This window comes from Hippopotamus amphibius, chromosome 3 (assembly GCF_030028045.1).
Source record: "Hippopotamus amphibius kiboko isolate mHipAmp2 chromosome 3, mHipAmp2.hap2, whole genome shotgun sequence".
NCBI lineage: Eukaryota > Metazoa > Chordata > Mammalia > Artiodactyla > Hippopotamidae > Hippopotamus > Hippopotamus amphibius.
Window position 1 is genome coordinate 178,382,099 of NC_080188.1, and position 12,793 is coordinate 178,394,891.

The window sequence follows — 12,793 nt, forward strand, 5'->3', positions numbered from 1 at the left end:
GTACTGGTGAACTCAGTGACAAGAATAAGGATGCAGATACAGAGAATGGACTGGAGAACTCGAGGTATGGGAGGGGGCGGGGGGTGAAGGGGAAACTGAGACGAAGCGAGAGAGTAGCACAGACATATATATACTACCAAGTGTAAAATAGTCAGTGGGATGTTGTTGTATAACAAAGGGAGTCCAGCTTGAGGATGGAAGATGCCTTAGAGGACTGGGGCAGGGAGGGTGGGGGGGACTCGAGGGGGGGGGTCGGGGAAGGGAGGGAGTACGGGGATGTGTGTATGGAAACAGATGATTGAACCTGGTGTACCCCCCCCCCAAAAAAAAAGGCTCCTCATTGGTATATATAAAAAAGAAAAAAGAAAAAAGTATCTGTGGGTCCTTTCTTACTGGATTTAAATCCCAGTCTTATTAATCCAGTCTGATTGTGTGTCTACCTAGAGCAAAGGCTTGACTATGCAGAATCTCCTCATTTCCTTTCCCTTCTGCTTCTCCATCTTTTCTAGCACTATGAGGGATGGATTGAGCCACAGGTATCACTCCATACTTGAGATGGTTTTTCCTGCCAGGCTTGAGAGGCAACAAAACAATAACTGTTGCTGTTCTGTTCCAGCAGTTGCGAACAATAGTAAATGATTAACATGGTAGAAGGCTGTGCCAGGAGAATTACTAAACAAAGAATCTCTTTTTGCCTTCCATTTAAAAAATTTTAAATGTGACCACATAATAATAAGGAACTTTAACAGTGATTTTTCTACATCTTGAGTGGTACAAAAATTTTGTTTTTATTTTTGATGTTTAAAAAGTAGCACAATACCAAGAAGGAAATATAATGTCGTTAGCCTCTATTCGTATCATCTTCCATCTGAGATATGTGAATGTTCTTATGTTAATTACTCCTTAAAGAAATATATGTAATGTGATCTCGACTGTGTCATTTATACATACACATACGAATGCATGCATATAAAGAGAGCCTGGAAGAGCATGAATGAGAAAAGCGAGACAGAAATGAATCTTTCACTTTGTTGTACAGCAGAAACTGGCACAACAGTGTAGAGCAATTACACTCCAAAAAAGAGCCTAAAAAAAAAAAAGCTCACCATGTTTGTTGATTACTTAATCAATCAACCAATTAGTGGATGAATTTGTAATAAAGTGATTTCCCTAAAAAAAAAAAAAAAAAAAGAATCTATTTCCCAAGCTGAAAAATTCCTCTCTAGGGAAATATTTGCTTATGTTAGAAGTTTACTTTAGTGAGCCTTAGGGTGGACTGTGATGTGTACATGCATATACACACATGCACACAGACAGGCGCATTACACCTGATTAAACTTTCCAACCGTGAGACTTTTGTTTTCCTGAGCGAGGGATGCCCACAATGAGGTGGTAATTGAATTGTTCCAAAACACAGAAAGAACTGTGGGAGACTAAATAGGAGAATAATAATAACTCGTTATGTGGCAGGCACCATTCTAAGAATTTTTAAAGTACTAACAACTTCTGCTATTATTATCCTCCCTGTAAAGGGGGAAACTGAGGCACAGAGCGATTAAGTAACTCATCCAAGGTCCTAGAGCTAGTAAGTAGCAGAATTTGTGGATCGAATCAACCAATTCTGGCAGTAGGACCTGTGTTCATTGCTTTTGCTATACTGTCCACTACTTTCCAGTGCACAGAAAAGAGACCAGTGGGACAGAGAGAAATTTTTTAAACTTTCTACTGGATAAGATGTCATGCGAATTCCCTTTTCTGTCTTCCAACCAAGTGTTTTATGAAATAGTCCTCCTTAACCTGTGGTAAAGTTGAATTTGTGTTTTGAAACACAATGCAATGCCAAGTATGGTATGTGTGCGTGTGTATGTGCGTTTCTGTGTATGAAAAGAATATAAAAATGTTGGAGAATCTTTTCTTCTTTATATTTTCATTTTCTGTAATATTCCACTGTAAATGTGTAGACTTTTAGAGTCAGGAAAAAGAGATTATTTCTTAAAAATCAATTTATACCATTTTGTATTTGCCATATGATGATTGCATTTAAAATATTCATAGCAAATAGCTTGGAAAACAACTCATTTAAATGTTAGCAATGGTTATAACTATATGGAAGAAAATGAGTAATCTCTTTTCCTTCCTTCCTTTACTGAATTTTCCATTCTTTCTACAATAACCAGATGTCAATTTTGAAATGGAAAAAAAATCGTTTTAAATAAGATCACGAATGATGCTTTTATTTATTTATTTATTTAATTTATTTATTTTACTTTTTGGCCCCACTTGCGGTATGTGGGATCTTAGTTCCCCGACCAGGGATCAAACCCTTGCCCCCTGCAATGGAAACGCGGAGTGTTAGCCACTGGACTGCCAGGGAAGTCTCAGAAATGATACTTTTAGATGCAACAAGCAGTGGGGTGTTATCAAAGGGAAGAAATGCGAAGACAGCGGGTTTTAAGAAAGTTTGTCTGACTGTATCTGGAGTTGAGTGGAGCAAGGCCATGAGACACGGGGGGTCCTGCCCATCCAGTCTTGTCAGCTCTCCAGCCATGAAGAGATGCTCTCAGCATACTGATGTACCAACAGATGCTTGTTGAACACCAGTCATGAGCCAATCATGGACCTGGGAACGATCAGGAAAAGCCTCAGGTGGGAGGCACAGGCTAGGAGCTTAGATGACTGGGGCGCTCATACGCTCAACAAGCAAACCAATGAATACACAGCTAATTGCAGACAGTGATGAGGGATGGGAAGGAAATAAACAAGATACTGACCAAAAACTACAGGGGAGATGGTGACGAAGGATTTCTGATTTGACAAGCTGGGCAGGGAAGGACTCACAGTACCAAGGTTGGGCTGAGGCCCGAAGCGTGAGAAGGAGCTGGCCCTGGGAAAGGCATTCCAGGCAGGAGGTACTGCAGGGACAAAGGCTGCAAGGCAAACCAAAAGGACGGAGGTGGGAGAGGCAGAGGGACACGAGTTGAGCTGGGAGGAGGCAGGGCCAGTCACACCAGGCCTTGCCAGCCACGCAAAGGAGTTTTTTTGGACTCCAAGTATAAGTAGAAGCCATCGGAAGGTTTTAAGTAATGGAATGACCCAAGAATTATGTTTCAAAAGGTCACTCTGACTGCTCATGGAGGGTGACTTGAATGGGAGCAGAAGTACTGCCAAGAGCAGTCAGGAGGTCAGGCCACCACTGGTGGCAGATGGTGGGCTTGACACGGTGGCGTCCGGCAAACGTAGCCGGTGGTCTTTCAAGAATCAGTCCACTTGTGCCTCCCACCTGAGGCTTTTGCTGCTCCTTCCCAGGTGAGCGCGTGACCCCACGTATTCCCTACACACATCTTTTGCTGCAACTGTAGCCCTTGATTGACTTGCTGTGTGTGTGTCCATCTCATTCTTGTAAACAGTCAGGCTCCTTCCCTCCTAACTGGTGCCCCCACAGCAGCTGGCATGCAACAATAGCAACAACTAAAGTACTGAGTGCCTACAACCTGCCAGCCTTCTGCTAAGTGATGTATATAGGACATGCATTATTTTAATCCTAACAATAGCCTGATAAGGGAGGTATTACTCTTCTCATTTTACAGATAAGAAACTGAGGTTTCCAGCGATTGAAAAATGCACCCGAGGACACAGAGCTGGCAAACAGGAGAGCTGGGCTTTGCATGTTGAGCTAGGAGCCTCTCCAGCCTGTGTTGCTATTGAGTAGAGGTCCAATAAGTACGTATTGAATGAATGAACGAAGAGATGAGGTCCTGGACCAGGGCAGCATTGAGGAGACTTGAGATAAAGAACTGGCTGCAAGAGAAACCTCAAAAGGAAATTCTGGATGAACATTTGTACCTGTCAACTGCGGGAGGAAGCAGTCATGCAAGACGGCTTCAACATGGCCCAACCGGATGCCTGGAAGCTCACAGCGATGGCCAGGCCACGGAAGTGGCCAGGAGTGGAGAGCCGAGCTCAGAGAGATGACATTTCTGGTCTAACATGAGGAGCTTTGATAACATCAGAGATGACTCTGATGTGTCACAGGGAAGGGAGAAGACAGCTTGGAGGAAATGGCTATCAACAAGATCAAACTCTTTCTTCGAGGTCAAATGGATTAAAAACAAAACTTTTACCACAGAGTGCTTTTTGAGGAACCAAAATTGCAATACCACCGAAGAATATTTTGCAACTTGATTATGGAGAAGAGAATCAGGTCTAGGTGAAGTGAGGTCATGAAGTTCATTTCCCACCCACACCCATCCCCCCCGCCCCAGAGGCCCAAGAGCCACGAGGGAGGAAGACAGGACATAACCATGAAGCTTCTGGCCACAGTGGGCAGATATCCCCCCCAGACCCTGATCACGGAAGACTCCTGAGGCTGATGGCAACTCACCCAAAAGGAGAGGCTCCCTCCCACCCACAGCAGCAACATAACACTCCAGTTCTACTTTTGCCTTTACCCTGCAGGGAGCCACAGTTTAACCTTATGACTGCTCCTTGGGGGCTGGTAGAAGTGTGTGATGTAAGGTCTCACCAGGCCTCCTCGAGATTTTCAGAGGCATATTCTTTGATAGAAATGCAGCAAGGGGACTCCCCTGGTGGTATGGTGGTTAAGAATCCGCCTGCCAAAGCACGGGACACAGGTTCGAGCCCTGGTCCGGGAAGATCCCACATGCTGTGGAGCAACTAACCCCATGCGCCACAACCACTGAGCCCACATGCCACAATTACTTAAGCCTGTGTGCCTAGAGCCCATGCTCCACAACAAGAGAGGCCACCTCAATGAAAAGCCCATGCACCACAACAAAGAGTATTCCCCACGTGCCATAACTAGAGAAAGCCTGTGTGCAGGAACAAAGACCCAATGCAGCCAAAAATAAATAATTAATTTTTTAAAAAAAGAAATGCAGCAAGGAGTTTACAGACAATAAAGATGGAGAAAAAGAAGATAATGCCTGCTCTTGGCATAGACAGAAGAGGATGGAAAGGAGGGGAATATCTCACTTTCTTATGATTGGTGTGGCCAGGCAGCAGAATGAAATATTGCTAGAAGAAAAGTGCCTGCACCCCTGCCAACACACACCTCCCTCTAGCCCACACCCATCCCTCTCACTCACATCCCTTTGCCGACCAACTGGGAAATCTCAGAAGGCACAACCAGGCAATGCCATCTTAGCAGCCCTACAGCTATGCCTGAACCTGTGATCTCAGGTATGCAAGCATGAATCCCAGGAGGGTAAACTGCTCACTCTAACTGCTTGGCCTTTACTAAGTAACAAGGTAGAAGGCATTCCACCTTGACTGAGACTTGCAAGGAGAAGGGGGTAGGGAGAGTAGAAACAGAAATATCCAAGAAGAAGCAGCCAGATTCTACCCAGAATCAAAGGGAGGCATTCGATTGCCTATGGTCTAAAGGAGAGAGGTGTACCTGCGTAAGTGTCCTGGAAATAAAAAGCTTTGCTCTGGTGAAAGGAGAAAGGTGGGAAATGGAAGGGAAGAAGGAAGCAATTAAGATCCAATAAGTGACATTTCGAAAAGAACAGAAAGCTAAAATCCAGCACTAGACTAGACGGATAATGTTGACCCATGTTAGCAGAGTGTGACGAGCAGCTGTTTCCTTTCCTAACCTAGAGCACTGGCCAAAGGACTCTTTTGAAGCTCAGTTATAGAACTGGGATTATACAGCCTTTGTCGTATTCCTGAGCCCTCCAACTGTTTCAGGCCCTCAAATAACTGGCCGTCCTGAAGAGCTATAAAATAATCTCACCGAGGGGCTTTTAGAAACATTTAGAGCTCAGATCTCTGAGACCGTCAGTGGACAGGGCCATCCCAGCTGTCCTCTCCATGGGCTCCTTTTCAGTAGTACACGGACAACTGTCCCTAGCAAGGGGACAGCCATGGCCACCTATAAGGGTCTTCCAGGGCTTGCAAATTACCTGAACTCCAGAGCCCAAAGCTGCCACAGAGAAAGTCAGCTCCCTACATTCCCAAAGCCTGGCATGATGAAGCAACATGGGTTTTCACCACTCATTGCTTCACCCCTTTGGTCAACATGGATTGAGCACTCGCCGTGTGTCCTAACCAGATCAAGGGGCCAAGGACATAAAGGTGAAGATAAGGAAACTCTACAAAGAGGTCCGCTTTCTTGAAGCTCACAGCCTGGCAGAGTGATGCACAGGAGGAAATTGGATTTGAGGGGAGAACTGTGGCACCGATGACAGGGACGGCACATGACGGTGGCACAGGGTGGAAGGAATGATCTATTCCAGCCAAACTTGTCAGGTAGCAGAGTGAGGGAGTGTTTGTTGAATCCAAGCAGAGGAACCACAAAGGCGTGGGAGTCATAGCATCATCCTATTTTAAAGGCCTGCACAGACGTCACTCAATGACCAACTTGATGCTGAGGTCTTCAATGATCTGCGGTTTGTTTTCTGTTGTTGCATAACTCAGTGGCTTAAAATAACACTCATGTATTATCTCACAGTTTCTGTGGGTCAGAAGTCCGAGCATGGTGGATCATGGGTCAGCAGTCCAGTGATGTAGCTGGGTTCTCTACTTGGGGTCTAACAAGGCTGAAATTAAAGCATCAGTTGGGCTATGTTCCTTTCTGGAGCTTGGGGTTGTGGCTATAGGATGGAAACCCCTGTTTTCTTGCTGACTGGTGGCCAGTGACCACTCTCAGCTCCTAGAGGCTGCCCTCAGGCCCTAGCCGTGTGGCCCCCTCCATAAGGCTGTTCACAACAGGCTGTTTACTTCTTCAAGGCCAGAGCAGGTGAATCTCTCAACAGTTCGCTAAGATGGAGGCTTACATAGCGTAACCTAATCAAGGAGGGAACCATCCCATCATAGTCATGGGTCTCACCCACACTTAAGGGGAGGGGAGTACATAGGGTGGGTGCACCAGGGTATGGAAATCTTGGAGACCATCTCAGAATTCTGCCTACACATTGGCAACTTGTCACATCCAATGGGAAGACAATACTCTTTTTGGTATTTGATATCTAGAACAGTTGACCATTTCCGCCTCCTTCCCAATGGTGCTTCCTCCCTTTGGCCACCTTGACTTCCACAGTGATCATTTTCTTGATCTTTTCAAATAATTTATCACCTATTTATGTATATCTAAACAGGATAGTTTAGCTTTGCCTGTTTTGAATTTTACATAAGTGGAATAACATTTCTCTTTGGTCTTGATTCTTTTTCTCAATATATGTTTTTATGTTTTGTCCATATTGGTGGATATAGGTATCGTTCATTTCTATTCAGTGATGTCTAATGTCCATTGTATAACTTTTATGGGACTGCAGTTTATTTATCCATTCTACTTTTGATGGGTGTTTGGGTGATTTCCAGTTTGGTGATTGTACTCTTTGTCTATATCTGTATAATAAATTAACCCCAAAACTTAGTGTCTCAAAACAACAACATGTATTATGTCACAGTTTCTGGAAGCCAGGACATTAGTGTCTCACAAGGTTGCAATCAAGAGGCTGACTGGGGCTATGGTCTCATCTTAAGGCTTGACTGGGGGTGGATTCACTTCTAAGTTCACTCAACTGGTGGTTGGCAAGAGTTATTTTCTCACAGGCTGTTGGACTAATGGTGTCAGATCCTCACTGGCTGTTGGCAAGAGGACTCCCTCAATTCCTTGCCACATGGACCTCTTTGTAGGGCAGCTGGTAACATGGCAGCTGGCTTCATAAAAGCAAGCAGTGAGAGGGCCAAAGAGAAGGTATAATCAAGGTAGAAATCACATTATTTTATAACCTAGTCTCAGAAATGGCTTCCCATCACCTTTTCCATATTCCATTTTTTCAGAAGCAAGTTACTAGATCCAGCCCACACTCAAGAGGGATTACAAAAGGGCAAGATGCCGGGAGGTGGGAATCATTGGAAGCGATTATAGAAACCACCTATTGCAGGGATATTACAACAATTATGCCTTAAGCATCTTCATGTATGTATTCTGGTATGGAGAATACCATACACTTTGCAGGCATGGAATTTCTGGGTGCTAGGGCATGTGAATCTTCAGCTTTCCAAGATAGTAGCAAACTTTTCCCAAATGCTTGTGCCAACTCTCATTCCCACTAGCAGTGTGTGAGAATTTCTGTTGCTTCATATCATCACCAACACCTGTTATTACCAAACTTTTTACTTGGGGTCAATACTATGTATGTGGGGGCTTCCTTGGTGGCACAATGGTTTAAGAATCTGCCTGCCAACGCAGGGGACCCGGGTTCGAGCCCTGGTCCAGGAAGATCCCACATGCCTTGGAGCAACTAAGCCTGTGCACCACAACTACTGAGCCCTTGCGCTACAACTACTGAAGCCCACGTGCCTAAAGCCTATGCTCCACAAGAGAAGCCACCGCAATAAGAAGCCTGCACGCTGAAATGAAGAGTAGCCCCTGTTCTCCACAAATACAGAAAACCCTCATACAGCAACAAAGACCCAACACAGCCAATAAATAAAAATAAATAAATAAAATTTTAAAAAATGATGTATATGTAGTATATAATATATTGTAGTTTCCATTTGTATTTATCATACTACTAATGCGATCTGGCACTTTTTCACTTGTCAATTTACTGGTTATCTTGGATTTCCTCTTTAGTGAGGTATCTGCCCATATCTTTTATCCATTTTTCTTTTTTCTTTCCTTACTGATTTACATGACTTCTTTATATGATCTGAATACTTGTTCTTTGGGAGTTATATACATTGCAAACGTCTCCTCCAGTTTTGTTTCCTATTTTTTTTCACACTTTTCATGATGTCTTTTTTTTTTTTTTTTTTTTTTTTTGGGCACATGGGCTTAGTTGCTCCATGGCATGTGGGATCTTCCTGGAGCTGGGATTGAACCCGTGACCTCTGCATTGTCAGGTGGATTCTTAACCACTGCGCCACCTAGGAAGCCCCTCATGATGTCTTTTGATGAACAGAGGTCTTATTTTAATGTTCAAGGGTGAGTCAAAAATTATCCGCACTCTGGTTACATTAAAACTTCTGTTGGCCACACTGTCTTATTGGCACTTTCTGTTCAAGGCTAATGTCTCCCCAGTCACTGTGGTGCAAGTGTGAATGTGTTACATCAGTTCATTTGTAACTGCAGTGTAAGCAAAAATGGATGCCCTACTTGTGATTTGCAAGAAAGGAGCTGCATACAGTGATTCGTATTTTGTGGTCTGAGGGTGTACCTGGTGCCACTATTTATCGAAGACTTTGTGCACAGCATGGAGAAAGTGTTTTGTAATGAAGAAGTGTGTATGAATGGATAGAGAAGTTCGAGGAAGGTCACACAAGTGTTAGCCATCCAGAAGGAGCTGGACACCCACCCACGTGAAGACAGTGGTGAATTCATGGCTCGCAGCTCAGCCTAAAACATTTTTTAATGAGGGAATACGAAAGCTTGTTGACAGATGGACAAAGTTTATTGAAAAGCAAGGAGTTTATGTCCAAAAATGATGTATTTGTCTTTTCTAAAAGTTAATTAAAATAAATTCTACAGCCAGAGTGCAGATAATTTTTGACTCACCCTCGTTAAATGCATCAATCTTTTCTTTTATGAATTCATTCTTTTTCTTGGGCCTTGATTTTGTCTGTCTTCTAGACACTGTTCTTCAACTGTGTCTTCAACTATCACCTCTATCTTGATGTCTCCCGACTCTGTCTCCATGTAAAATTTCTCCTATTCTTTGGTTATAAGATTTCAATCATCTGTTGGACGGCTCCACCTACACATTCCATAGACAACCCAACACTGATTTACTCCAAACTAAACTCCACCTGTCCCTCCAAGTCCACCTTCCAGCACACTACCACCCCAATATTTCCTAGTTCTGTGACTGGCACAACCCTAACCAATCACAAAGCTGATCCTGTGACGTTACCCTGACACCTCTTTCTTTCGCAGGGACCATGTTTTGCTTCTTCCGTAATCTAAACCTTGCTCTAATCTTTCTCTACATCTCCAGGGCCAGAATGTCAGTTCTATAAGACCAGGGACCTTGTCTAGCTTGTTCATCACCATGTTATCAGCATAGGATAACAGTGAAGAGCATGGATTCTGAATCCCAACTACCTGAGTTCAGATCCTGGCTCTGTCATTTACTAGCTGTGAAAGCAAGTGTAAGTTACACAACCACTTCCCCTTCAGTTTCCCCATTTGTAAAATGGGGATGATAATTGTCCTGATTCATAGAGTTGTGGCGAGGATGAAATAGTTAATGCCTGTATATTGCTCAGAACAGAGCAGGGCCCCTGGTAGGCACTCAATAAGCATTGGCGGTTAATATCATATCCTACCACCAGCGTGGCGCTTGGTTCATAAATGCACAAAAAATTTATTGGCTGAAATGAATGAATGCCACTGGTTTAATTTATACTCTTATTATCTTTGCTTGGACAAAAGCAGTAGCCTCCTAGCTGGGCTTATTTCTGAGACACCACCCCTCCCCCATCCCTTACCCCATTGGATCTATACACTGATGTCAGGATGATGTCTAGAAGACAGATATGAAGGTGTGGTGTCACTCCAGTGCTTAACACCATCCAAAGGATCCCCAGTCCCCAGAGGCAGCCAGAGCAAAATTCAAACTCCTTAGCAGCGCCTACGTGATGGACACCTGTGATCAGCCCCACCCCCTCGCTCCATTTACAGCAAACCAGTGACAGTTCCCCAAGGGAGCCACCTTCCCTCTCCCCTCAGTTCCTCTGCAGGCTAGTCCCCCAGCCTAGAATGCCTTCTCTCTGCTCTGTCCAGCTGACAAAATTTCATTACCTTTTTAGTTGCAGCAATGATATCAGTTCCCGCATGCAGGGACTTCGGGGCAGAGTTAGGTACCTCTTACTGTAGCATGTATCAGATTATATTATAACCATTTATTTACATGTCCACCCTCCCCACTGGGCTGTGAGCTCCTTGATCCTTACAGCCAGATCTTATTCAGATTTGTATTCCTGGCTAGAAGCACAGGGTCTATATTAGAAGCTTAATATACAGTTGTTGAATGGATGGTTGGTTTTAAGAAGTACCTAATAAACCTTGGAATTTGTATTTCCCTGAATCTTGTTTTGGTTGTTACCTTCTTAATAGAAATAGTCACTAATGCTTATGTTTACAAGTTTATGGAGTTCTAATTTTGTCTGTTAAAATGAAGAGTGCCAATATTATTCATTCGTTCACTCATTCTTTTTTTCTTTCACTCATTCTTTTACCAACAAATGGTTATTGGAAGACACTTCTCAGGTACTGAATTCAAAGTGATACAGATCAGACATGGCTCTACCCTTCAGGAGGCTTACAGTCTATTAAGGGGAAATTGACCTTGAACAGTAAACATAATAAACACAATGTACAAAATTATAAATTGAGGTGAGAGTTGTGAAGAAGAAGAACAGGACACAAGGAAAAAGAATTACAGGAGCAGCATCATTTACATGGAGGGGATAGGAAACTTCTTGAAGTGCCATTTGAGGGAGTTCCCTGGTGGTCCAGGAGTTAAGACTCGGTGCTTTCACTGCTGGGCTGAGTTCAATCCCTGGTCGGGGAAATAAGACCCCAAAAGCTGTGCAGCCTGGCCAAAAAAAGGGGGGGTGCCATTTTGAGGGGAGACTGAAGGATGGATGGGAGTGAGCCATGCAAAGTTGTGAGCCATGAAAAGTCGTGGGGAAGGTGCCTCCCAGGCAGAAAGAGCAGTGTGTGTCAGGACCCTAGGCAAGTGAAAGGCAGCTGGTGAGGCTGGAGCCTGAGAGGTGAGGGTGAGGGAGACAAGCCTGGAGAAGCTGCCAGCGCCTTGGTCTGCAGTCTGGATGTTGATTTCAGTGAACAGGGAAGCAACTGAAAGTTTAAACAGCAGAGTGACATGAACTTCTAAGAGGGCTCTGCCTGTGAGCACCTTGTGGTACCCTGAGGGTGTGTACCGTTCTGGATTTTAATGGACAAAAAGCAAGAACAGTCTTCAGCCCTGATCAGCAAAAGCTTTGATCACCAGTGCCTCCCCTGCCACACTGGAGAAAGATGATGGACGCTCACTTCAAGGGCCACAGGTGAGAAGACCCTAAGCTGTCCTGGCCATTCAGGCAGAAGTTTTCATCTCTTTCAGTGACCTCAGGATCTAAGGGTACTTCCAGGCCTGACATGAGTCCCTGCAGCCAGGTGAACGGAAATGGTATCCAAGCCTGGTGACGCCTGGGGAGAGGGCTTTGGTTGTCCCTGGGGAGGCCTCATGGCCTGGAATATTCTTCCCTCCCCTACCTATTCCCAACACTCTTGCTCCTGCAGTTTGCAAGGCCCCTGCTGGCCTTGCAGTTCCACCAGGACAAAGCAGGGTAAATATGCCAGGAACCAAGCTCTCCCACGTGGTGCTCTTGGTTCCACGGACAAAAAGGGAAGCCTGGGCCTGTCCGGGGAAAGGTGTTATTTCCGGTCAGGTTTTGGTCAACGGGCGTCCCAGTTCTCAGCGCTCCCTGGGTGCCCTTGCAGACCGCCCCCCCCCCAACTCCCGGCAGCCAGAGTGTGAGTACCTCTCCATCTCCGCAGCACCCCACAGTGGGGTTAGGGCTGAGGGGGAAGGTGGCGCCCTCCCTCTGCGTGCGGCCCTTCAGACCTGCTTAAGGCGACTTGTCACTCCCAGTTCAGGCTGCCATTCAAGGAGGGGAGCCCGGAAGACTGCGGTGAGATCCTTGCGCTGTAATTAAGCGTCAGGCTTTGTTTCACAAGGATCTTTCCCCTGTGCCCATCCTATCTTCCAGTTCCACCTGCCAGCAGGTGGGGGAGTCAGCTGTCCTGTGATTACGCCCA